Source organism: Magnolia sinica, chromosome 5, assembly GCF_029962835.1.
Source record: "Magnolia sinica isolate HGM2019 chromosome 5, MsV1, whole genome shotgun sequence".
Taxonomy (NCBI): domain Eukaryota; kingdom Viridiplantae; phylum Streptophyta; class Magnoliopsida; order Magnoliales; family Magnoliaceae; genus Magnolia; species Magnolia sinica.
The window spans coordinates 1,083,798-1,111,600 of record NC_080577.1 but is presented as its reverse complement, the minus strand read 5'-3'; the positions used below and the strand labels follow the sequence as shown (position 1 = coordinate 1,111,600).

Here is a 27,803-nt window from a genome sequence, read left to right as displayed (position 1 = left end):
TCGACGGTCGTTTTCCTATTTTAATTTTGTTTTTACTATAAATAGTAAGTTTTAGTTTGATTATAACTCTTCATCCATCAGGGCTCTAGGAGTTGCGCCAAACGTGAACAAAGCTTAGAATAATTAGGAGAACAGTTTGGTGAAGCCAAATAGGACACTTACTATTTTTGGCCGAAAACCTTTTGCACTAGTATCACGGCCATTTATAAATAGTAAGTTTACTATTTATAGTAAGTTACGAATTCTAGGAGTTTTAGTTGTAGTTTAATTCTGATATCTTTTCCATTGGTTGGTACTCCTATTTAAAGGGTTGTGAACTCGTTTTTATTCATTCATTAATCAATTTTGAATTTATTAGAATTTATTCATATTTTCTGCTTTCTTTCCTCATGGATTCAAGAAGTCTCTATGAGGAGTTCAGAGAAGTTCCATGGATTCGGAATAATTATCATCTTAAGGAAGACGATGCTCGACCTCGGCTACATCGGTTCTTGGCTTGTTAAGAAGCTCCTCGACAAAGGACATACCGTCCATGCAACTCTAAGGAACCCGGGTCTCTCTCTCTCTCTCCTCTCTCTCTCTCTCTCTCTCTCTCTCTCTCTCGCATGCACACAGACGCACACATGCAAAACACACTCTCATACGTTGGTTTGCTGAATTGCAGAGAACCACTCAAAGACAGCTTCTTAAGGGCCTTCCTAATGCAGATAGTCGACTGAAGCTATTCAGAGCCGACATCTATGATGCAGATGAGTATGAATAGGCAATCCGCGGTTGCGAGTATGTTTTTCACCTCGCTAACCCCATGCAACACGACCCTCACAGCACTAAGGTTTGTGCTGATGAACCTCTCTCTCTAATGCAAGTAAAACATTTTCTCCTCTTGAGCTAGTTTGGATACAAGGAATCATGAGTGAGAATTAATCTCTTCAATGACTGTATTTTCCACTTTTGGTTTCATCATTGTATAGAAATGAGATAAAACTGCATTAACAGCCTCTTAAAATGTGTCATATCCACAGTGGACCATCTAAACCGTCCATCTAATATGTACTCTCTGAAGTGGACCGTGGTTAAAAATTACGATGAAAAGATTACCTGGCCATACCAAAGGTGGCCTTAAGCTGATAGAGAAAATGGTTAATACTGGATTTCCCACTCTGTTCGGGGTGATTTCAAATGGTTCCCAGGCCCCCTTGATGGACAGTCTGGATTCATTGCCCACTGAACACGTGTCAGGTCACTAATTAACGTGCCGATGCAATGCACTGGATATTCTTCGTCCATTGTACTTAAGGGAGATTTTACTAGGTTTTTTTTTTTTTTTTTATTTTTTGAATTTCCCTACGCCCACATGCACCTCTACATGATAGTCTGCTTTGGTGGATGGAGGAGCTCAGGGAGCTCGGTGGTTCCGAGAGGGATATCCACACCGTCCATCAGTTTTGTCGGCTCATTTTATGATTTGAACTCCAGAATGAATCAGATCTAAATCTCAGGTGGCCACACCACAAGAAACAGCAGTGATTCAACGCCCACCATTAAAACTTCTTGGGGGCCACAAAAGTTTTCGATCAAGCTGATATTTGTGTTTGTACATCATCCAGGTCCGTGTGACTTTGTCAACTGTTTGGATGGCAAATAATCATTACAGTGGGGGCTCTGGAAAGTTTTTAATGGTGGGCCTTCAATAACAACTGTTTACTATGGTGTGGTACACCTGAGATTTGGATCTGCTCGCGGGGTCTACCAATGCCCTGTTCCTCTACATAAAATCAAACAAGCCAAATTGGGTTGAGCATGGTATATCCCAGCCACTCATCAAGAAAATATCACTGTGTAGATGTTCTAACCCGAAGAATCAGACTATACATTGTTGAAACCTGGAAAATTCGTTAAAACATCTAATGTAGTCTATGCGCGACACTGCAACCGTGTTGGGGCTGGCCTTCTTCAATTCTTATTGTTTCGTTTTTTATAGAGATTTTCTCTGTGGTAAAATATGACAAGTCTGGAGACCCGGTTATGGAATGGACCAACTCTATTGACACTGCCAGAACGTCCGAGGCAACGGGTTAGACTGAAACAAGACGAAGCCTAAAGGAGAGACTTAACTCAGATTTGTAGGAAATGAAATCCGACCGAGACTTAAAGAGTCAAGAGCGATAAACAAAATATATAAGACGCATAAAGTTGACTCAGTTAACGAGGCAGCAACGTAAAAAAAGGCCGATTAAGACCCGAATGCTAGAAGTCACTTAACCGACCATAAAACCGAGTCATAGTAGTTCGGTTGTAGTGTCGGCTATCGGAGTGAGAATGAGTATCGGTTACGGCTGACTCTCTATATCGTCCGACAGAAGGCAAAAGTTTATCCTTACAGCCAGCCTAGACTCATCTTTCATTAGAATCGATTAAGGCCGAGCCGAGCAAGGAAGAGACGGTGTAAGTATAAACACCATCTTGTAAATCTTGTAAAAGGATTCTCGACCCCGAAAATCTCGAGATCAGGAAGCATCCGTAAACAAATTATAATTAAATCAAATCTCCGAGATATTTGGGAAAGAATCCCCGTACGGTGGGATCCTTCATCTCCTATAAATTGGAGAGACTCCAAGGGTGAAAGGTACGTAAAAAACTCTCTCTCATAACCCCTCAATACTATAAGACCTAGATTCCTAGCCTGACTTTGGCATCGGAGGGTTCCCTGCTTTAGCCAAGGTCTCATTTGTCTTCTTCCTGTACAGGTACTCGAAGGTTTAAAGAGTGTAGTACAATTTTTTGCATCAACAGTTTGGCGCCGTCGTTGGAAATCTGTACAAAAAGTCATTTTCCATGCTCTACCCAGAAACTGTGAACGCGTTATAATGGTGATAACTAGAAGAACGGTCCAAGAAGAGCCAAATGAAGCCGCTGTCACTGGACCGCCGGGTGTGAGCATAGCCCAAGAAACTCAGAATCAACCTGACAATCGCCGAGATTCCATTGCTCGTCCGGCGGCCTCTGCTGCGACAAGAAATACCCAGTGGAACCGAGGTAATGAGAGATTGGATAAAGAGGTCCAGGAACTCAAATTCGACATAAACGTCATGAAATAAATGTTGAAGCAGATACATCGATAGCAAGTTCAGCCCTATGGTCAGACAACGAACGTCCCACAACAAGTAGCCGACCCTGAGCCTATTACTCCGCGATCAGTCCCTTAGCGAAGTTAGCCCCATGGTCCGTCCGAGCTAGCGCCCGTTCATTCCATGACTGTCGTGTTGCCCCCCACTGATCTTCGACACGAGATAGATCGACAGAGGCGCAGCCGGCCTCCGGTTGAAGAAATAAAAAAAAGCGACAACCCCTGGAAAGCCGACCTCCTGGATTTTAGGAAAGAAGTACGAGAAGAGATTGCGGACATGAAGCAGAGTCGGGATGCACATCAAAACAGGCTCGAAACAAAGGCATCCCCGTTTGTGGAAGAAGTAATGCAAGCTCGGCTATCGGAACGGTTTCATCTTCCACAGATTACACCTTCCACCGGTAAAACCGACCCAACTGAACATATTGAATGCTTTTGAACATACATGAAATTGCATGATGCCTCAGATGCCATGATGTGCCGAGCTTTCTCCCTCACCTTAGCCGACGTAGCTTGACTTTGGTTTAAACAGCTGAAACCAAAGTTCATTAGCTCGTTTGCGGAGCTCATTAATGCGTTCCTTACCAACTTCATTGGTGGGAAAAAGAAGTTGAAGCCCCCTGCACATTTGAACAACATAGTTCAGAAGGAAGGAGAGCTACTGAAAGACTACATCAAGTGTTTCAATTTTAAGTCGCTTCAAGTCCAGAAACATTCAGAAGAGACAACACTCAATTCAATTATGCAAGGCGTCAGGGATAAACTGTTTCTGGCATCCATGGATAAAAATCCACCTATGACTTGGCCGAGTTTATGACTCGATCGGATAAGTACACGGATGCCGAGGAAATGCAAATTATGTGCGAGGTTGCCCAAAACGCAAAAGCTTCAGCCAAAGAGTTAGCCAAAAAGGAAGTTGACTCGGCCGAAGGGAAGAAGCGTAAGGATGACCAAACACACGATGAACACAAGTCGGGTATGCGACCTGATCGAAAGTTTTCTACATACACCTAGCTTAATAAACCCCAAGAGCAGGTTTTGATGGAGATTAAGGCTGAAGGATTCGTGAACTGGCCAAACAAACTTCGAAGCAATCCCAACCGATGAAATAAGAACAAGTATTTCCACTATCATTGCGATCATGGGCATAATACAAGCGATTGTTTTCATCTGAAAGAAGAGATCGAAAGGCTTATCCGAGACGGCCAACTCAGAGAACACGTTGAAAGAACTGGGATAGCAGAAGAACGCCCGGGTGACAACTGACCCATGGAGGAAATCCGAACTATCGTTGGTGGCCCCCGAGGCGGAGGCGACTTAAACAATGCTCGGAAAAATCATGCCAGGTGCATTAGTTGACCCGAGTCTGAGATCCTGATCATAGCTCGGACTTCGAAAGAAAAACAGAGAGAAAAATACTGCATCTCATTCACTGATGAAGATGCTCGGGTATTTATCATCCCCACGATGATGCATTGGTCATCGCTCTCACCATCAAGAATCGTAGGGTGTTCCGCATACTTATCGACACAGGATCGTCTGCTGACGTGCTGTTCACTCAAGCGTTCGACAAAATGGGTGTTGAACGATCAACATTATGTTCACTCCCCAAGTATAGAGTCGTGATGTAGTAATAAACTCGGTGAGACCGAGATCGAATCCACAGGGACTGAAACCTGTACGTAATCTAAAAGTAACCAGAACTAGAACTAGATAAAGATGAAACCCAAATTAACTGAATATGAGTGAATAATGGTGAAATAGTAATCTAAAACTTGTAGAATTCAAATGTGAGAAACTAGGGATTCAGAGGATCCACTTATATAGATCAGGGAGATCTACGCTTGATTCATGAACTCAACTGGACTTCGAGTCCCATCTTCATCCAGTTGAAAGATATATCACTAAAGCTCGATCTGAACTTCCTTTGATCTAGTTTTCAAGGAGATGAAGGTATGAGAATTAGAGTCGATTCTATCACAAAACTATGCCCATGAGACAAAGTAAACAATAGAACTAAACCAATCCACAACCAATCAGAAGATGTATGAATGTTGGGATCAGATTCCATCACTCAACCATGTCCAAGGGGCGATGGTGAACAATAGGGCTACCTAACCGCTTAATTAGAATAGTGAAAAGGAATTACTTAAACTCATTACAGATCTATTGTAATGCAAGTCACAACAAACCATTAAAAACTATAGGCAATTCCTTATAATCAAACTAACATCAATATCAAGTTCAACATGAATCAAAGCCGTAAAGTATTACCCATCACGTCACAAGCTTCACCTCTTAGCCCTAGCTAAGAGGTTTAGCCCAACATGATTGGACTAAAACTCTCAAAAATCATAATAACTAAACCAGCAATTACAACAAAAATAAATAAAAATTCTAAAATACTCTGAAACAAACTCTCTTTCTCTGCTCCACGTCCACGCTCCAGATACAGATGATCCTCCTCTCTCCCTTTTCCTTTTCTTTTATAGCACTAGGGAGGTCGGTTGGGAGTGCGTAAGAGGTTACGCACTCCCTTTCGCAGCGGGAGAAAGCTCCTACCTTATGCTGATTTCTCGGTGGGGCCAGGCTTGGTGTAACTTGATAGATTCAGTCCGTTCATTAGATTGTGCATGAAAAACCAGTCGAAAATGACCATTTTTGCTCTGTTTTGGTGCGGCCCACCAGACTTTCTATGCTACCATCATTCTCTATCAGACGGTTGAGATCATCCCATCGGTTTTGATCTCGAACTTTTGATACCTAGGCTTGGATGAGAGTATCCTTGGGCTCCTAACGGACGGTCCAGATCGGACCGTTGATGCATGATGGTGGCCCACAAAAATTCCTCTGCAGGCTCTGTTGCGAAACAGAGCCTACACAGCGGCGCTGTGATGTTTGGTGGCCCACTGATTGATGTCAGGTAGACAATCCACTCCGTTCATTGAAGTATCCTCGGAAAATCATTGGGAATGGACAGTTTTGGAGCGAAATCGGTGTAGCCCACACGATCTTCTATTCCGCCATCCATCCTGCGTTCAACGGTTAGGATTTTCCCATGGATTGCATGATGTCAAAAATCACCTAGGTGAGGTTAATACCCCTCCTCTGTACACAATAGATGGTCCAGATTGATCATTTTGATGAGGGGTGGGCCCCACTGCACGGAACCAGCGGACTATGTGAGGATGCCATGTCCTCTTTTGAATTGGAGAAGAGGGAGTTGGTTAGCGTGCGCGGACTGACTTTGAGAAATTCAGTGCACGGCTAGTGCACTTGTGCATCGTGCACAGGTGATGTACATGAGGTCCTATGGAGATGTTCGTGAGAAATTCTCTCCGTCCATCCGTATTGTCAGATCATTTAACATGTTGAGACCAATTTTGTAACATATCCAGATAGCAGGTGGGCCCAAAATCAATGGTTTATGGGCTGATATGTCCGTTGGGCCACTTCCACTGGGATCGAATAGATGAAATTCGACTTGTACGGTTAATTTATGGTCCTCAGGTCATGTATGAAGTTTTGAATCGAACAGATGATGAGAACCCTGTAATCTTGCATTCTGGACGAATTTTAGGCCTCTTTAGCGTGAAATATTGGATTTCCTCGAATCCCAGGCGTGTAAACTCTTCGATCTCGGTCCCCTAGAGTCCGTCCCTTGCCTTAATACTTCTTAAGTGTTAAATCCTTGCCTTTAGCATTCTTTTCAGTCCATGCTTGTAAATCCACCTTGCAACACAAACACGATTAAAATAAGATGTTTAAACGATATCATGCTCATAAAATCAGGTAATAACTGGGGTCTAATATGTAATATTTGACCCTCAACACATTACGGCCAGTTCATACCCCATTAATCGGATTCTCAGGAGGACAGACACTCCCAGAGGGAATCATTTCATTGCCACTTACAGCCGGAACCCTCCGCATCAGGCAACAGTGATGGTCGACTTCCTGATAGTCGATCAGTCGTCCGTTTACAATGCTATCCTCGGCCGACCTTCTTTGAATCTCCTCCAAGCGGTGGTATCTACATACCACCGCTCCATGAAATTTTTGACTGAGTCGGGAGCAGGAGTTGTCAAAGGAGATTAGAAAGACACAAGACGTTGTTACGCGATAGCCGTGAAAGCTCCAGCCGAGATATCCATAATCGAGTCACTGGATCCTCGGGTCGAAACCCACGAACGTGGACAACCGGTGGAAGATCTTATCTCTATACCTTTGGTCGAGACAGATGACTATAAAACAGTGCAAGTTGGCTCGTCTTTGCGATCTCCTCTGAAAGACAATTTGATAGCCCTCCTCCGACGATATGCTGATGTATTTGTATGGAGCCATGAAGACATGCCAGGAATCGACCCTTCAGTAATGACTCACCGACTTAACATCGATCCGACCCACCGGCCGATTCGACAGAAGTGACGCCCGCTCGGCCCTGAAAGGTACTCTATTTTTGAAGATGAGGTCAGCAAGCTCCTCAAGGCCAAATTCATAGAAGAGATATACTACCTAGAGTGGGTAGCTAATGTCGTACTTGTGAAGAAAGTCCATGGGAAATGGCGAGTCTGTTTTAACTATATCGACCTAAACAAAGCCTGCCCAAAGGACAATTTCTTTCTTCTAAGGATCGATTAGTTAGTGGACAGTACTGCGGGGTACGAACTTCTTAGTTTTATGGATGCTTATTCAGAATACAATCAAATTGTAATGAATCAATCTAATAAATCTAAGACCACCTTTGTCACTGATAAAGGTCTTTATTGTTACCGAGTGATGCCATTTGGTTTGAAAAATGCTGGGGCAACTTATCAAAGATTAGTAAACAAAATATTTGCTTGGCAAATCGGCCGAACCATGGAAGTATACATTAACGACATGCTCGTCAAAAGTATACACGCGGCCGACCTAAAAGAAATGTTCCTGATCTTATGCAAGTTCCAAATGAAGTTGAATCTAAGCAAGTGTGCCTTTGGCGTGAGCTCGAAAAAGTTCCTCGGATTCCTGGTTAGCCAACGAGGGATTGAGGTAAATCCCGAGAAGATCAAGGCACTGCTCAATATGGAATCTCTGAAAATAATCAAAGACATACAAAGGTTGACCGGACGAGTAGCCGCACTCAACCGCTTCCTTTCCTAAGCTACTGACAAATGTCTCCCATTCTTCAAACAACTGAAGGGACAACAAATGGTGGATTGGACGGAAGAGTGCGAGGTTGGGTTCCAGCAATTAAAATCTTATCTCGGATCTCCACCTCTCTTATCGAAATCCAAGCTAGGGAAACTCTGCTGTTGTATCTCGTAGTGTCTGAGGCGGCAGTTAGCTTGGCTCTGATACGAGAATACGAAGGAAAACAACTGTCGGTCTATTACGTCAGCAAAATACTATTATCGGTAGAGACAAGGTATCTGCTTATGGAAAAAGTGGCCTTAGTCCTGGTAGTCTCGTTGCGACGACTTCGGCCATACTTCCAAGTACATACCATTGTCGTTATGACCGACCTACCACTGCACCAGATTTTACAGAAACCGGAAGCATCCAACGGACTTACGAAGTGGGCGATTGAACTCAGCGAATTCGACATTTAGTACAAGCCGATAGTAGCAATCAAAGGGCAAGCCGTGGCCGACTTCATTGCTGAAGTGACACCACAAGCCGATCCAATGACTAAGCATGCTACCGAGCCTACTGATAAATCGACGACCGCTTCCCCCGAGTCAGAACCCATCCTAATCCCCTGAAAGTTGTATGTCGATGGCCCCTCCAACTCTAAGGCAAGCGGGGTAGGAGTCGTCCTGAAAACTCCTGATCAGACCTACATGCAGTATGCCTTAAGACTTGGATTTCAAGCCTTGAACAATGCAACATAATATGAAGCTTTATTGCTCGGCCTTTAACTCGCGGCTAGTTTAGGCGTTACGCATCTCAACGTTTTCAGCGATTCACAGCTAGTTGTCAATCAAGTTAGCAACGTGTATCAAACACGGAAAGAACAACTGAAAGCATACATGGAGAAAGCCAATGAATTGATCGGTGGCTTTCAGCTTTGTGTCGTCACTCGGATCCCTCGGATGGAAATCGCCAAAACCGATCTACTAGCAAAGCTTGCTCTGCCGACGAAGATGATATACCCAGGTCCGTTCTAATCAAATACGTTACTAAGTTGAGTATCACTGACCCAGTTAGCCCGACCGTACACACAATTGATTCGGAACCTACCTAGCTCGATCCGATTGTCCGACATCTCGACAATGGAGAGTTGCCCGAAGATCATGCCGAGGCTCGACGATTAAAGATCCGAGCTTCTCGCTATACTATACTTAACGGGACGTTATATAAAAAGGGTTATTATACTCCGTTGCTATGATGTTTAAATCCTAATGAAGCCGATTACGTACTACGAGAGATCCATGAGAGGATATGTGAAAACCACTCAGGAGGGTGATCGCTCACACACAAGGTCTTGCATCAAGGATATTACTGGCCGACTATCCAGCACGACACTCGTAAGCTCGTCCAAAGATGTGACAAATGCCAACGGTTCGCAGCCATTCCAAGGTAACCTCAGAGGATCTGACTCTTATGACCGGTCCTTGGCCCTTTGCGCAATAGGGAATTGATATTATTAGGCCACTTCCTATGGGAAGAGGCCAGAACAAGTTTGATGTCATAGCAGTAGACTACTTCATAAAGTGGGTCGAGGCAGAGCCATTAGCGAAGATAACCGAACAAAAGATCATGAACTTTGTATGAAAAAACATTGTTTGTTGGTTTGAGATACCCCGAACCATTATTTTTAACAATGAGAAGCAGTTCGACAATAAGGGCTATCAAGAGATGTGTGTAATATCGGGATCAGAAATGTGTATTCATCGCCCCATCAAACTCAAATAAATAGACAGGTTGAGGTGGTTAATAAGATCATTAAACAACATCTCGGAACCAAGCTCGACCGAGCCAAAGGAGCATGGGCTAAAGAACTCCTGAAAATATTTTAGGCATACCGAACCACGGCTCGAATATGTAAGACCCGTGTCCAAGTACCTACCATTCCGTTAGCTTCCACAGTCATTCCGGTCTAATTCCGGCAACCTTCGCACCATATCCGATGATTGCGCGCAATCCTAAGCCTAGTCTTGCATACCGAAGACGGCTCGACTCGAAACTTATATCATAGCGACCGCGTCGTCGCTGCGGTTCCAACGCTACAAATCGCGTACCGAACTGATACCCAGGCCAGGAGATATGGGCCTACGTTCATTCCAAAGAAACGCCGCGCGTTGCGGACTTCGAGGGAATCTCTACAAAATGTCACATCAAATCAAGACAAGTACACCACCTTACCTCTATGCCACCTCACCCAATAATAAGTACAAGTGGCATCTCTCCCTTTTCCTACAAGTCAAACCCCTCTCTCCCCTCACCATTCCTCCTTTTTACAATTTTCAAACAAACTCATCCCATTTTTCTAAAAAAATCAAACTCACCCATACCTCCCATCCTATTCCTTACATCATCCCATCCCTTTTATTATTTTTCCTCTCTCATTCCATCTCTTCACTCCCAACAACAAAACTTCACACGTCCAACACTCTCTCCCAAATACCAAGTGTGGCCCACTTTCCCCACTCTCTCATCTCCCATCTCAACCATTCATCTTTCATCAAACACCATTAAAAGTAAAGGTAAGGAGCTAAGGAGGCTAAGGGAGCAAGAAGGAGGCCTAGAGGTGGGTGATTTACCGTTATTTTTGATTTTAGGGCCCACTTGTTGGTGAGACCCATTTTGATGTATGTGATTTAATCAAGAGGGGCCGATAGTGGCGGGGTCCCTCTATCTCACCGTGCCTCTCTCTCTATGTCTCTCTTTCTCTCTCTCTTTTGTTATGGGTGTGGTCCACTAGATCCACACCGATCGTGGACCCACCATGATGAAAGTATTCTATCAACGCCATCCATCTGCCTTATCTATCCCATCCAGTGGGCTTGACCTGGATGATGAAAAACACAAATATTAGACCCATTAGGTGGGCCACGTTTGTGTGGGACCCACCTTGATGACACGTGGGCCACCTACATGTGAGATCCACCATGATGATTGTGTTATATCCATGCTGCCCAGCGTCCAGGAGACGCTAGACAGTGGCTAACATGGAGTGTGTATACTGACGTGGGTGTGTTCTAACCAAAAATATATATATTTGCTTTTGAGGTGGGCTGTCCATGTAGGCCCCACCTTGATGTATGTATACAATCTAAGTCATCCATCCTCTTCCTCAGATCATTTTAGGCGTTGAACCGAAAAATGAGGTTAATCTGGTTTCCTGGCGGGCCATGGTATAGGAAACAATGTTCCTACCTTTGATATACTCCCTGATGCTCCTGTACATCAAAAACCACCCAATATTGGACTCATTGGGATTGTATCGAGCCACAGGGACCAATGGCTGGGATGGATCCGTCTGAGGTGGGCCCCACCTATAAAAAACCATCGCATTAATGGTTTAAAAAAAATAAAGAAAAGGGGCAGCAGCACCTGCTGCTGCCGCTATCAGTGGGCGGGCAGACGGCCTGGCAGGCCCTCACGGCCCCAGTTGTGGGCCCCACTGTGATGTGTTTCGAACATCCACACCATGCATTTGATAGGTCCCCACAGACCAGGTGTCCACCCCAAAAATCAGCCTTATACGGATCTCATGTGGGCCACACCATCTAAAATCATGTGAAGACATGCTTAAACATATAAAAAATACTTGGTGGGGCCTACTTGAAATTTGGATGCGGCTGAAACTTGGTCTGAACCCTTAGCCAAGTGGGACGCACCTAATGAGTGGGCTGGATTTGTGAACCACATTTTGGAGGAGCTTTCAGAGAGCTATGGGCACCGATGGCCAGACCGAGAGGGTTAACCAGATCCTTGAGGATATGCTTCGGGCCTGCAAGATTGACTTCGGGGGTAGCTGGGATGAGCATCTGCGATTGGCTGAGTTCGCATACAACAACAGCTATCAGGCGGCCATTGACATGACTCCTTTTGAGGCATTGTATGGTAGACCGTGCAGATCTCTGAGTTGTTGAACCGAGGTTAGAGAGCGGCGTCTCCTAGGTCCCGAGCTTGTGCAGGAGACATTAGAGGTTATCGATATCATCAGGCAAATGATGTGCACAGCTCAGAGCCGGCAGAAGAGTTTTGTTGATCGCCAGCGTCGTCCCTTGGAGTTTGATGTAAGGGACCACGTGTATCTCAAGGTCTTGCCCATGAAGGGCGTAGTTAGATTTGGAGCGAAGGGTAAGCTTGCCCCGAGATTCATAGGACCTTTGGAGATCACTGAGTGCATTGGCACTGTGGCCTATCAGCTTACCTTACCATCTCAGTTGTCTGGCGTCTACAACGTTTTTCACGTCTGTATGTTGAGGAAGTGTGGGTCAGACATAGTTCTTGTTATTGATTGGCAGCCGTTGGAGGTACGTGAGGACGCTTCTTACATTGAGCAGCCAGTTCGTATCCTTAATCGGAAGGAACTGGTCCTCCAAACCAAGGTCATTCCCTTGGTGAAGGTTCAGTAGGTTCACCATTTAGTTGATGAGGTATCTTGGGAGCACGAGGCAGAGATTCGAGAGCGCTATCCCCATCTCTTTGATGATTGATCATATATTGTATCTTGTATGCTGTCTTCGATTTTATATGGCGATGCCTTGATTCCTCTTTTATTATGAGTTATGTTTCCTTGCAATGATTATGTAAATTTTGAGGATGAAATTTTTATTTGGAGGGGAGAGCTGTAAGACCCGTGTCCTAGTCTGTACCGTTCCGTTGGCTTCCGCGGTCCTTCCGGTCTAATTCCGGCAACCTTCGCACTGTATCTGACGATTGCCTGTAATCCTAAGTCGAGTCCTGCATATCGAAGATGGCTCGACCTGAAACTTGTATCATGGTGACCCCGTCGTCGCCGCGGTTCCAACGCCGTGAATCGCGTACCGAATCGATACCTAGGCCAGGAGATGTAGGCCTGCGTTTATTCCGAAGAAACGCCGCGCATTGCGGACTTCGAGGGAATCTCTACGAAATGTCACATCAAATCAAGACAAGTACACCACCTTACCTCCATGCCACCTCACCCAACAACAAGTACAAGTGGCCTCTCTCCCTTTTCCCACAAGTCAAACCTCTCTCTCCCCTCACCATTCCTCCTTTTTATAATTTTCAAACAAACCCATCCCCTTTTTCTAAAAAAATCAAACTCACCCATACCTCCCATCCCATTCCTTACATCATCCCATCCCTTTTATTATTTTTCCTCTCTCATTCCATCTCTTCACTCCCAACAACAAAACTTCACACGTCCAACACTCTCTCCCAAATGCCAAGTGTGGCCCACTTTCCTTACCCTCTCATCTCCCATCTCAACCATTCATCTTTCATCAACCACCATTAAAAGTAAAGGTAAGGATCTAAGGAGGCTAAGGGAGCAAGAAGGAGGCCTAGAGGTGGGTGATTTACCGTTATTTTCGATTTTAGGGCCCACTTGTTGGTGGGACCCATTTTGATGTATGTGATTTAATCAAGAGGGGCCCATAGTGGTGGGGTCCCTCTATCTCACCGTCTCTCTCTCTCTCTATGTCTCTCTTTCTCTCTCTCTCTTTTGTTATGGGTGTGGTCCACTAGATCCACACCGATCATGGACCCACCATGATGGATGTATTCTATCAACGCCATCCATTTGCCTTATCCATCCCATCCAGTGGGCCTGACCTGGATGATGGAAAACACAAATATTAGACCCATTAGGTGGGCCACGTTCGTGTGGGACCCACCTTGATGACACGTGGGCCACCTACATGTGGGATCCACCATGATGATTGTGTTAGATCCATGCTGCCCAGCGTCCAGGAGACGCTGGACAGTGGCTAACATGGAGTGTGTATACTGACGTGGGTGTGTTCTAACAAAAATATATATATATTTGCTTTTGAGGTGGGCTGTCCATGTAGGCCCCACCTTGATGTATGTATACAATCCAAGCCATCCATCCACTTCCTCAGATCATTTTAGGCGTTGAACCGAAAAATGAGGTTGATCTAGTTTCTTGGCGGGCCATGGTATAGGAAACAATGTTCCTACCTTTGATATACTCTCTGATGCTCCTGTACATCAAAAACCACCCAATCTTAGATTCGTTGGGATTGTATCGAGCCACAGGGACTAATGGCTGGGATGAATCTGTCTGAGGTGGGCCCCACCTATCAAAAACATGGTTTTAAAAAAATAAAGAAAAGGGGCAGCAGCACCTGCTGCCCTTCACCCTCTCTGACGGCCTGGCAGGCCCTCACGGCCCCAGTTGTGGGCCCCACTGTGATGTGTTTCGAACATCCGCACCATGCATTTGATGGGTCCCCACAGACCAAGTATCCACCCCAAAAATCAGCCTTATACGGAACTCAGGTGGGCCACACCATCTAAAATCATGTGAAGACATGCCTAAACATATAAAAAACACTTGGTGGGGCCTACCTGAAATTTGGATGCGGCTGAAACTTAGTTTGAACCCTCAGCCAAGTGAGACGCACCTAATGAGTGGGCTAGATTTGTGAACCGCATCATGGTGGGCTCCCTGTCCACGTGATAAAAAAATAATAAAATAAAAATAAAATAAAATAAAAATATCAAGGTGGGCTCCCTGACCTGACCGTGTGACCCTGTCAATGGGTTGCATGGCAAATAAACGTTATGGTGGGCCCCAGTTTCCCTGGTACATGTAAACTTATGAATGGTTTGGATGGCAATAAACATCACCGTGGGCCCCTGGTCCACGTGACCTCATCAACAGTTTGGATGTCATATAAACACCACTGTGGGCCCCTGGTTAGTTTGGATGCAAATAAATATTATGGTGGGCCCCTGGTCCACGTGACCCTTTGAACAGGTCGTGTGGCAAATAAACATTACTGTGGGTCCAGGTCACGTGTGACCTTATCAAAGGGTTAAGTGGAAAATAAATATTAAAGTGGGCCCAGGTTGTGTGGCAAATAAACATTACTATGGGCCCTAGGTCTGAGTGACCTTATCAATGGGTTGGATGGAAAATAAACATTATGGTAGGACCCACATGGGATCCACTTATGTATGTATTGTAATCCACATCCTCCATTAGTGTGGGCTCTATCATGATGCCTGTGTTTCATCCAAACCGTCCAACCATTTTGGAGATAATTTAAGGCCCATTATTGAAGCCCATTTTGATGTATTAGTGGTTCTTGTTGAGGCCCACCTTAAATTGTATAAGGCCCATTGTAATGTATGCAAGGCCCATGTGACTAGGCCCATCTTGATGCATTTGTGGCCCGTCGTTGAGGCCCACCTTGATATGTATATATGAGACCCATTAATGAGGCCCATTTGATGTACTTGAGGCCTATGGGTCAAGGCCCTATAGGACGTACATAAGGCCCATTGTAGTATGTTTCCACCATGGTATATGTGTTGATTTTATAGCGGGCTACACCTTGGGAAGAATGATGGTTTGATGTCCACATTATAAGGATGATGTTGGTTCAATGTCCGCATTGTCACTCTCTCCCTAAGGCCCATTAATAGGCCCATACCTGTAAGGTGTAGGCTGTCTAGGCCCATATTCGTTTTGATCAGAACCCATCACCACATAACATGCTTAGTATAGATTCATGATTCATGATCATACGCATCATATGTATGCCTGATGTGAGGATTGACTGATCATTGCACATGCCTTCGAGTAGATGGTTTATGGACTCCCTGATAGGCGGATTTGCCTTACATGAGCGCACAGTACGCACGGGATTGTTGTATGTCTGATGGTATGATTCATGCACTTGTATTCGTGTGATTGTGCTCATTGTATGCCTTAGTGATATCAAGGCCATAGCCTCCGCAGACACATCGTGGGTGGCTGGATTGGATATCGAAAATGTTTGGTTCTAGCATACGGGCGCCATAGATGTCCCTAGGTGAAAATCTCTAAACCCGATGGTACCAGAGGATGACTCTAATGTCGAGACCGAGTGGATATATGAGCGCATGAGGGCCGAATACCAGGAGACCGCGTCTCCCATTGTTTCGTGGTCGGTTAGAAATGGGTGTGGCCTTACTCGCTCGAGGGTAGGGGCAATACTAGGCTGAGTTTAACCAGCTTGCGAATGGGTTCGCTATCGACGTGCCGGATAGGTATTGGCAGACTATTGGCCAGGCGGATAGTGAGGTTTCTTACGCTCACTTGGACTATGCGGCTAGGAGAGCGACAGTGCCATTTGGAGTATATTGAACCCCGGTGATTATTTAGAATGAGAACTGTACTGATACATGTTGAGGATTGGCATGCTTGAGTTGCATCTCGCATCGCATGGCCGTGTTCTGGCCGATAGCATTCAAATCTTGCACTGCATAGCCTTGGTACGGCTGATTGCATTCATGTACTCATCACCATGATTTCGCATTACTCTGACCTTGCATTCTGAGCACGCTTATATTGCACACACACTTACACCACTCTCTAAACTTTCTATAAGCTTATGCATGATTGATACGTGATGCCAAGACGCAGCCGTAACTTCGTTGCAGTAGGAGCATGCAGTCGAGCTTCAAGAGTTTCCGTTATTATTATCTTATATTTTCCTTTATACACATTATACCTTAAAGTTTTTTTTATCATTGTGGATTTTGTGATGGTGTTCTTGTGATTATTGTTCGTGGGTTATGCTTATGGTTATGCTTATTACGAATCAAAATCATATTTGAAATCCTCCTTATAGAATCCTAGGATCGGAACCTGGTGTATGGGTGCTGAGAGCTGAGAATGGGGTACTATGGAGGCTGTTGGTGCCGGATTCGGCGATCAGGAATTTTGTGAGCCCAGTTTTTGACTTTGGGGCATGACAAGTATTGTCTACACATCGGCTGAGCGTGTGGCCCACCAAAAACTCAGATCAGCCCGAGTCAGTTCGTTTAATGAAGAAGATAATGAAGAACTCTTAGCCCTCGGACTCGATCTCGTGGACGAACAAAGGGAAAGAGCCCGACTACAAATAGTAACTCGACAGCAACAGGTGGCTCAGTTCTACAATGCCCAAGTCAAGGTCAGGCGTTTTCGAGTCGAGGACATGGTCCTCCAAAAAACGTTCCTCAATACCAAGAAAGTTGGCTCGGGCACAGTGGGACCTAATTGGAAATGACCCTATATTATCTCAAGCACCATCTGACCTAAAACGTATCGATTGGAATACCTAACCGGGTGATTGCTACCTCATCCGTGGAATGCCGAGCATCTAAAAATCTACTATCCTTAGCTCGGATTAGTTAAACGCTGGGGAAGACTCAAAGATGACAACTATGTAAACTGAATCAAAATGAATAAAAGAAAACCAAGTATATTCATTCATCAGTACGTTTATTATATCGAGTTACATCTTGCTTCAGCATTACATTGATAGAGTAAAAGGCTTAAAGGCAAAAGAAAAGGTTAGTCGTGACATGTGAGCTTCCTTGGCTGTAAATACTCCCGAGCTTACCCTGAAACTTGATCAGCTTAAGGAGCTGGTGTGAGTGCAAAAAATGGGATGCTGGTGTGAGTGCCAAAAATGAAGTTCCAAGGGTCATCAGAAACTGACTCAAGAGGTGGTTCAGACTCAGCTACCACCACTTGGAACAACCTCTAGAGCTACCTCGAATTCGACCCCGATACCAGTCGCAACATCAACAGATTCAGCTGCCTCGGCCTCCGGACCTTCAGAACCAGCAGCATCATCATCGAATCCCGATAGATCAAGGTTGGGAAAAGATTGCTTCATCACCTGAATACAAGCTGTGTACCCACTCTGATACAAGCGATCCCTCTCATCAAAAACTCTTGGGACTCGAGGAAAGCCTTTACGACTTGGTCTTCGGCCTGCTTGGCCTGATCTTAGCTTGCTCAATGGCTGCCTCGGCCTTAGCCTTGACCCGTTTTAGCCTATCTTCACGAGGAGCATGAGCCATACGAAGTCACCGACTCTGCTCCTGAGTCTCTTTTAGCAGCAAGGCTACGCGGGCACACTCGGCCTTGACATCCTCAGCAGCTTTTCTGGCAAGACCCAAGTCACCCGACAGTATGCCGGCTTGAGTCAGGGTGCCTTCGAGCTGCGTCTCCAACTCCACAACTCGTTTCTCAGTATTAGCAAACTCCGAGCTTGCCTTAAGTATGCAAGGGGAAAACTGCAAAAAGAAAACTCAAGGTCAGAACCAAGTCGCCGAGACAAAAGGAAAACTACTTAAGACGACAAAGATCAAAGACCTTACCTTAAGCAGCACCTTCGCCGTGTAAGCAAGAACCCGCCTCGAAGGGAAGCTGCAGAGGCCGACAAAATCCTTCTCCCCTCCATGAGAGTTGGCCCATGGGATCATGGTTGACACATCTCGTAGAAGGGGAGAGGGCTCTTGTTGAGTCATCTCCCCCCCTGAGGTCTCCCCTCTAGGTTCCGACACCTGCTCTGCAACGGGTCCTGGCTCGGGAGCCACCTGAGACTCGGCAGGAATCGTGTCCACCTCTTCCGCCCTCTCCTCTGGGTCAGAGAGTACGACAACGGTCGCGACAGAAGTGACCGGGGCAGAGGCAACCGGGGTAGATAGCTCCCTAGCCTTTGGAGCTGTCTTCAGCTTCTTCGAAAGCTGAGTCTCCGACAGAAGCGCCGACCTCGGAGGAGCCTTCATCTTGGAAGCTGGTTTCAGAAGGGTGCGAGCTTCAGCCATCTCTGTATCAGACAAAGAACAAGATTAGGATAAGATCCAAGGAGAATGCATCAAAATAACTAGAGGATACCTGTCATGATCGCGTCTAAGCCCGAGAGAAGAAGATGCTCTGGCTGAAAAAGATTCTTCCAAGACCGATCGTCCAGACTTATCGCTTTCAAATCCTTGATCCGAGCTAGAGCGTTGGCTTCTAACATTGGTCTTTTCTTGGGAGTCTCTGCAGAATACATACAGTCAGACTCAGAAATATCATAGCAAGAAAATAAAAAGAAAAGACACGTCGAGTTACCTGCTTTAGAGAACGCTTGAAGAACGCGAGGTTCGAACAGCCCAGGCTTGGCAGTCTCCCAGTGACCGCACACCTAGAACCACCTCTCTCTCTAGTGCTAGTTGGAGGTAGGAGGGTCGGTTATCAAAGAGCTGCCCTTATTCTGTCAACCGCTCAAAAAGTACCAGCCAGTCTGCTGAGGGTTTGGTCGTACGTGGTAAAGATAGAGGAACTCATCAATAGTCAGTGGGGGCTGCTCTGCCTTAGCCCACAAAACTGAACATCCGAACAAGTTCCTCCATCCATTCGGAACTATCTGTCCAGGAGCAATTCAGAGTCGGAAAAGAAAATCTCAAGCAACTGGTTGAAGGGGCAGACACAAGCCACATTGCATAGTGACTTGGAAAATCGCGACCATCCCAGGAGGGGGATGGTCGGGTAATTCACTCGAGAGGGGAAGGCGAAGAATAATTGAGTCGGGGATATAGTACCCGACTCGGATTCTGTCCAAGTCTGGCTCAGTTAAAATCGAGGGGACCGGACCCTTCTGCTCATCTCCAGCATCCTGTCCCTCGACAGCCTCCCCTTTTTCATCTGCCGATTCAAAGGCCCGTGCCGACCTCCTAAGAGGAACCGATTAAGTGGTTTCCTCTAACTCATCCTCTTCTTCCAGTTCATCCCTAAGAAAATAAGGGTTAGGTCTACTTGGGGCAGTCACCAGAAACACTCCTCCGCTAGAAGGACCTGTCGAAGCAGGACGTTCCGCTGAAGTCCCAGACACTCTTTCAGAGAACTGGAAAGCTTCATTAGCATCAATCACTATCTCCGTCAGCAATGACGGCGATTCCGAGACATTCCAGAGATGTCTCGTTTCGTCCTCATCACTGGAAATCCCCTTCCCGGGACTTGAAGAATGCATTGCCATTAAGATTAAAAAGGAAAGGGAGGGAGAAAAAACTTAATGGAGAGGCGAAAGATACACAGACGAGGAAGCAAAAGGAAATAGCAAGATGGAAACAATGGAGAAAATGGCGAAACGCGAGGACAATGAAGGCAAGAAGGGGAGGAAGGGAAAGAGGAGGAGAAAAAGAAAAAAAGAAGATGGACGCGCGAAAATGGAGAAATGAATCCCGCTCCTCCTTTTATAGCCCTGCCATGTGGCAGAGGAATTTAAGGAGGAGTCAAATTCACGCATGTTTCGACTCCCCCGCCCGACACGTGGCGCACGCCGACTGACGCAAGTAACGCTCTTGCCACACGTCCAACGTTCATAAGCGGGCGAAGCACTTCAACGGCTATCCGCACGTGCAACCTCGAGCAACGAACCGACGTACGTTGAGGACGGTACACAAGAAGCATTAAGTGCTCCATCATAACCTCGGTTTCCAGTGTACACCGATATAGAAACTCATTACTCCTTAGTGTTGACATAGCTAACACAAGGAGTAAGGGGGCTTACTGTTGGGGGAAAATATGACAAGTTCGGAGACCCAGTTATGGAATGGACCAACTCTATTGACACTGTCAGAATGTCTGAGGCAACGGGTTGGACCAAGACAAGACGAAGCCTAAAGGAGAGACTTATCTCGGATTTGTAGGAAATGAAATCCGACCGAGACTTAAAGAGTCAAGAGCCATAGGCAAAATATATAAGACGCATAAAGTTGACTCGGTTAACGAGGCAGCAACGTAAAAAAGGGTTGATTAAGACCCGAATGCTAGAAGTCACTTGACCGACCATAAAACCGAGTCATAGTAGTTCGGTTGTAGTGTCGGCTATCGGAGTGAGAAGGAGTATTGGTTACGGCCGACTCTCTATATCGTGTGACAGAAGGCAAAAGGCTTATCCTTGCAACCAGCCTAGACTCATCTTTCATTAGAATTGGTTAAGGCCAAACCAAGTAAGGAAGAGATGGTATAAGTATAAACACCATCCCAAAAATCTTGTAAAAGGATTCCCGACTCCGAAAATCTCGGGATCGGGAAGCATCCGTAAACAGATTATAATTAAATCAAATCTCCAAGATATTTGGAAAAGAATTCTCGTACGGTGGGATCCTCCATCTCCTATAAATAGGAGAGACTCAAAGGGTGAGAGGTACACAAAAAACTCTCTCCCATGACCCCTCGATAATATAAGACCTAGATTCCTAGCCTGACTTTGGCATCGGAGGGTCCCCTGCTCTAGCCAGGGTCTCCTTTGTCTTCTTCCTGTACAGGTACTCGAAGGTGTAAAGTGGGTGGACCAGATTTTTGCATCAACAGTAATTATTCAAAACAGTACAAAGATGCTAGGGAAGCAGTGGTTGCTGGTTGAAGAGCATTATGGGGTCTTGCCTAAGATCCGGAACGGTGAAGCGACTCATCTACACTGCCTCAGTCACGGCAGCATCACCACTGAAGGAAGACGGAACCGGCTTCAAAGACTCCATCCATGAATCTTGTTGGACGCCTCTCCATCTATCATTTGCTTATTGCAGCAATCTAGAGCTGGTTAGTGTTCTTCGTAGCTATTTACGTAATCATCTGATCAGTGGCATATGCTTTTGGGATAAGCAATGATCGGTTGTCAAACACACATGCCGAGAGTATGGTACGCGGGAATGTCATAGCCGTCATAGCCGTCCGATCAAGGGATAGCCACACCAACCGCTAGAGAAAATATCAATTTTGTTTTCTTTCACGTAACTGTATGAAATTGTCATTTTACTTTGTTTGACAACCGATCACTCACAATTAGTTGGAGGTGGCCTGCTTGTCTTGAGAGAATTCAAAATATGGAATTGAGAAACCCTGATGAAATATTCAAGAAATGGAAAATTATGAAAAACTGTAGAAACCAATGTCATTTCTCCGTTTTTTTTTTTTTTTTTTTAGGTTGTTTTCCATAAAAATGTTTAAAAGGTCGACGGTTAAATATCAAAGGTTGTCTCTCTCGACAGTAAAATTTTACATTTGACAGGTTTTTTTTTTTTTTTTCTTTTTCTGAAATGATTTTATTTGGTTTTTTGAGGAAGAGTTGGGAAAAGAAGTTTGATTTCCGCTGATTTCTATAACGGAGAAAACTGCTGCATCAGTGAAATTCCTATTCCTTCGTACAAATTTCAAGGGGGACTATCACCTACAGATTGCCAGCATCTCAAGAGTGATACAATGCGTTTCAGCTACCAAAAATCACTTCGTGGTAGTGAGATTTCAATATATATATATATATATATATATATATATATATATATATTGTTTTCAAGTTTTTTAGTGGCTGTAAACACACTGCATTGCTCTTGCTGCGTAGGCGGCCCATATGCCATCTGTCCTATTTTCAGGATTTTCTATTCAAACAGACAGGCCCTAAATTGGTTAATCAACAGCTGATTTTTATAAGTGGGTGGATCCCTAACTGTGGGGCTCACTGTGATTTATGTGCCTTACATCCACACCTTCATCCGTTTTGACAGATTATTTTAAGGCATGATTCCAAAAAGGAAGTGTATACAAATATCTATTGGACCACATCACAGGAAACAGTTATGATTGACCATTAAAAACTTCTTATGGGCCACCAAAGTTTTGGATGAAGCTGATATTTGTGTGATCCCTTCATCCAAAGCTTTGTAACCTTATCAATGAGTTGGATGGTAAATAAAAATTTCAGTGGCCCCAAGAAGTTTTTCATGGTGGGCATTCAATCACCACTGTTCCTGTGGTGTGGTCCACCAAAGGTTTGGATCTGCTTCATTTTTGGGATCATGTCCAAAAATGAGCTGTGAAATTGGATGGAATACGTGGTTGTAAGGTACATACATCAAGGTGGGCCCCACAGTCAGGGATCCACCCCCACGTTGGCTCCGGCACCAAAGCCGCACTGCCCCTAGCCTCTGTCTGACCGAGTCTGTAAAGGTGGGGGCAGGATGCAATCCGCTTCCCCCCATATGTGGAATAGTCAATAATGTGATTTTTGGGCCATGGATCATCCACCATTGGGACCACAAGATGAGCTGTCGAGGTCATGATCAAGAGTTCACTCCGTATGATTTTAAAGTCAGATACAGAGAACAGTGTCTCTGACAAAATCTTTTCATGAGGTCTATCATGGGATGGTCCACGCCCTATAAATTCACGTAGTCGATGATCTAACTACCCAATTATAGTCATGTTTCACTTTTAAGAGGCCAGACCGGATGGTTTGAATGGGATTAGTCATGTTCCACTTTTAAGAGGCCAGACCAGATGGCTTGAATGGGATGATCCGAACTACCCAACTATAGCCATGTTCTACTTTTAAGAGGGGCCAAAGCAGATGGTTAATTAGAGTCCCATATCACAATGGGGCCCACCATAAGTACAGTCTATAACAAGGACCCACATGTACAATTGGTGGGACCTAATTGGACATACTCGCAAACGAATCAAATACATGGTCTCCAGCTAGACTTGGCTGAGTCAGCTGGGGTTGTGTTTTGAAGATGCAACATCATCTAACAAAGACGATATTAGTAATCACCACACACTACAACACAAAGTCGTGCTTTATAGTATTTTTGTTACTTTTTTTGACTCGTTCAAGTCATTGAGTTGACCCAACCCAGCAAGACATGGAGTCTGACTTGAGTTGAGTTATCTAGTTTTTGAGCTATGGATTCAACTGTGGAAATTAATGGTATGTTGGTGCAGGATTATACATGTTCTGAAACACTTCAAGAAAAAGAAGCACTCAACTACTGTAACAGAGAGAATGCTGAATTGGAGGTGGTTTCCCTTGCTTGTGGCCTTGTTGGGGGAGATACCATCCTTCCCTACTTTCCTCTAAGCATGGCAATCATCATTTCACAGATTACAAGCAACGTTCCTTGTCACAGACAGCTCAGATTTCTACAGGCATTGCTGGGTTCGGTCCCAATCATACACATCGATGACGTTTGTGACGCACATGTCTTCTGCATGGAGCAACCTTCCATGAGTGGTAGATTTCTATGTGCGAGTGCATACCCGACTATACCCGACATTGGAAAATGTTACAAAGAGATTTGCAAAGATCTGGCCATCGAGAAAGAGTGAGTAAATCAGTTAAAATCTTCTTCTCCTTTTTCTCTCTCTTTCTAAGGCCCCATTTGGATACCACCAAATAAGTTACTTTTTCTATTTACAAATAAGTAATAAGTAGCTTTTTTAACTTAAAATTACTTAATCACTCCAGTTTAATAAGTAAAAATCAAGATAAGCTACTTAAGGCATAAGTAACTTCCCTTAAGTAATGAACGGTCCAAACACCCCCTAAATGTGCCATCATGGCCTGCATTTGTGAGATCTAGTCCATTCATTAAATGGGCTCTGACATGTTGACGCCCTGGCCCAAGAATCACGTAGTCCACTCATAAGGTTACATGTAAAAGATTAAGGGGGCGTTTGAATCCTAGGTTGCTTATCTTAGTTTCTCCTCTCTTTCCACTCTCCTGATGCCTCTCTTCAGCAACTTGTGAAAAGTAAAATAGCTAAAAAAAAAAATTAAAAAAAAAAAATTTAAGTAAAGTGATTATGTACTTTTAAATAGAAAAAATTACTTATAAGTAATCATAAACTAAAACTTACTTATCTGAAATAATTAAGTCACTTATCTAGTGCTAGCTGTAAGTAGAAAAGTAATTTATTTGGTGGTATCCAAACAGGCCCTAAATGAATATATGGTTGAAAAAGGTTGGCGAACGGTCCACATTCAACATAAACACGAGCTCCAACTGATGAAGATGCACATTGTGGCCCATCAAGTTGACCACGCTGTCTTGCACACGTGTGCAGCATTGGCAAAAGAGAATTAGTTAATAAGTCATTAATGTTTTGTATATTTAATCGAGGCACTTCCAATTGATTTCAAGGTTTCAATAATCTAAGATCATGCAATTCTATTACAGGTTTATGGAAGGGGACCCAAAAGAGGAATCGGGTCTGGTTTCTAAGAAGCTGGTTGATATGGGCTTTGAATATAAACATGACCTGAAGAAGATACTGGAGGACAACCTGGAGTGTGCAAAGAAGATGGGCTTCATGAAATAATTGTTCGTGCTGTATGCTGCGTTTGGGTGCAACAAATATCATGAAATCAAATAAATTTCATTTTTTTTTTAATGATTTTGTGGGGCCTCCAAAACGATAAAGACTAGGCTAATGTGGGCCCTAGATGTCTCCCATATCAGGAAACATCCCAATCAGGCGAACAAACAAAGCATGGGCCACTTCGATGATAGGACCTATTCCAGCCATGTGATACAAGTGTGTGGATTCCAGGCATTTCATCAGGTGGGCCACTACCATGTGTGCATAGAAGAAAGTCAGTCTGGTCATCAAGTAGACCACGTGTGTACTCTGTGGAACATTGGTGTAGTACTTTTTAGCGGTTCATTTTGTTTATACACATGATGATCAGACCCACTTATTGAATGGGCCCACCAAATGAAGTGCCTAGATTTTGCTAAAATTACCACATTGGTGCGGGTGATATTTAAAGTGGCTTTGATTATCCACTTTATTTATTTCAATTTGTTTGACTTCTGCTTCCTTGTCATTCATTTGTTATTGAGGTTTCTTCTCACTTCCTTTTTCGTACGATGAAGAATAAAAGGGAAAACGATGCTGGTGGCCCACCCTCTACGTGTGGTTCTTATTTTCAATAAAATATTTGGAGGGTTTAAGCGTGTAAACATGAATTGATGTGCCATTTAATTTGGGAGAGATATCCGGAGATGAGACCAAACTTCAACTTGGGCTGTAATGGGCCACGACCAACTCTAATAACCCAAATCAGCAACGGAAAAGCTAGGCCTGATCCAGGCCCCGATACATGACAGACCAAAACAGACAGCTCCAAGTCTTGCTTTTCTGTTCGCCTACTTCTGTGGTAGATCTGGCTGGTCATTAAATGGGCCCCACCGTGCATGCATGATGGTCCAAAAACCACAATAGTCTGATCATATGTTTGGGCGCCACACATTTGTGAAGGAATGAAATATGTGAATTGTGAAGCATACATCACATGTACATAATAAATTCTGAAAATTCAGCTAGAAACACCTTCAGCACAGCTCAATTAATAAACAAGCTTGAATTTTAGATCTGGGCCAAGACCTCGAGGCCAGGAATGCCTGCCCAACCCAACACATAGGCCAACCGCCAGACCAACCCCTAATTTCATTCAGGCAATGTAGATAGTTGCAAATTCTCAAGTAGGGCTGTTGATGCACTGGACTGTATCCTCAGGTTTCTCAGCCCAACCTTCCATCGGCGGGCTTCAGTTACATTTCTAGGAAAACGGGATGGGTTGGGCCCAAATCTTCTTATCATTTATTTCAATCAAGGCCCCTTTATTGCAGTAAGGAACTAGGCCTTGTGGTTAGCTTTATGGACGCATTACTAAGCTTGAGGATAAAAAAGGACTGGTATTTTTATGGACCAAGCCCGTCAATGTCTAGCCCATTCCCATTAGTTGTGAAGCTGTGGAACATGGATCCTAACCATACGATCTTTCATCTTTTGGCCAGAACATTGTTGACTTTTTTCTCGAACCGTCATGCCACCACTCACATGGGTCAGAATCTTCCCAAAAGGGAGATTTTTGGGACATGCCTTATTTGTGTGGGTTCCATCAAATCAATGGTCGGATCTGAGAACCATCGACACTATCCCACTTGGAGGAAAGACCACATTCAATTTGAAATGGGGGCAAACAATGGAAGTTTGGTTCCTCTAGCTACATGGGTTAAGCACAGGTCCAGCATCTGTGTGTATGCCATCCAACCTATCTAGAAGGGTTGACTCATCCGAAAAATCAGACCGATCCAACCATCATGTATAGGCAACCACATGTATTTAGAGATTTTTTAGGTGGTTGTTAATTATTTTCTATGGTGTCGCTGACCTAATGATTGCATAGTCGTATTTTTCAAGAATTAATGTATTGCTGTGTTGGGGCTAGATTTTAAAATACGAAGGCCTAATCAAGAGAGCTAGAAGCTAAGTTTAATGTACTGGACAAAGGTGAATAAAAAGTCAAACCTGTGAATGGAAAAAGGAGTTTGCAAAGTGAATAAATTTTCAAATTTTCACGCGGAGATGAACCACTCGTGAAATAGGCTTTTACTACAGTGGCTTGCAGACGAACCGACCTCAATATTAGAGGGTGTTTTATGATGCTCTGGCAGTGTATGACGCAAGATCCGTAGGCACCCACCAATTCTATGCACATGTCATTCATTAACTCGAATTAAACCGACTAAACTGTGGGACCCACTATCACTAAGACACAGTCTCATAATCAAATTATTAAAACGATCCTAACCTTTGATTCGTGGACACTTGTTTGTCGAAATAGAACCGTTGCAAAATAAGCATAACACTTGGTTCATGATACATCTAAACTTGCTGCTATAATTTGGACATTTTAATATTCGACTAGCTTGTATGCCATGTATGCAATTTCCAAGTAACTTCTGCGTGCCTGTGTATCATCCATCACGCTGCCAGAGTATCAAAGGTTTTATCGAATCTGTCAAAGATCTTACAATGATTGAAGGCGAGGTGTCTAGAAAGTGGGCCCCCGATCACGTGGAAAACGACCACAGCCAAGCTTTTTTCCTGCAGCAAATGAAAAGGGAAAGATAA

General features: G+C 44.4%; 1 pseudogene; it reads left to right on the top strand.

The window, feature by feature from the left end:
* The first annotated feature begins 465 nt into the window (after positions 1–465).
* On the top strand, positions 466–27,803 carry LOC131246286 (putative anthocyanidin reductase; annotated as a pseudogene).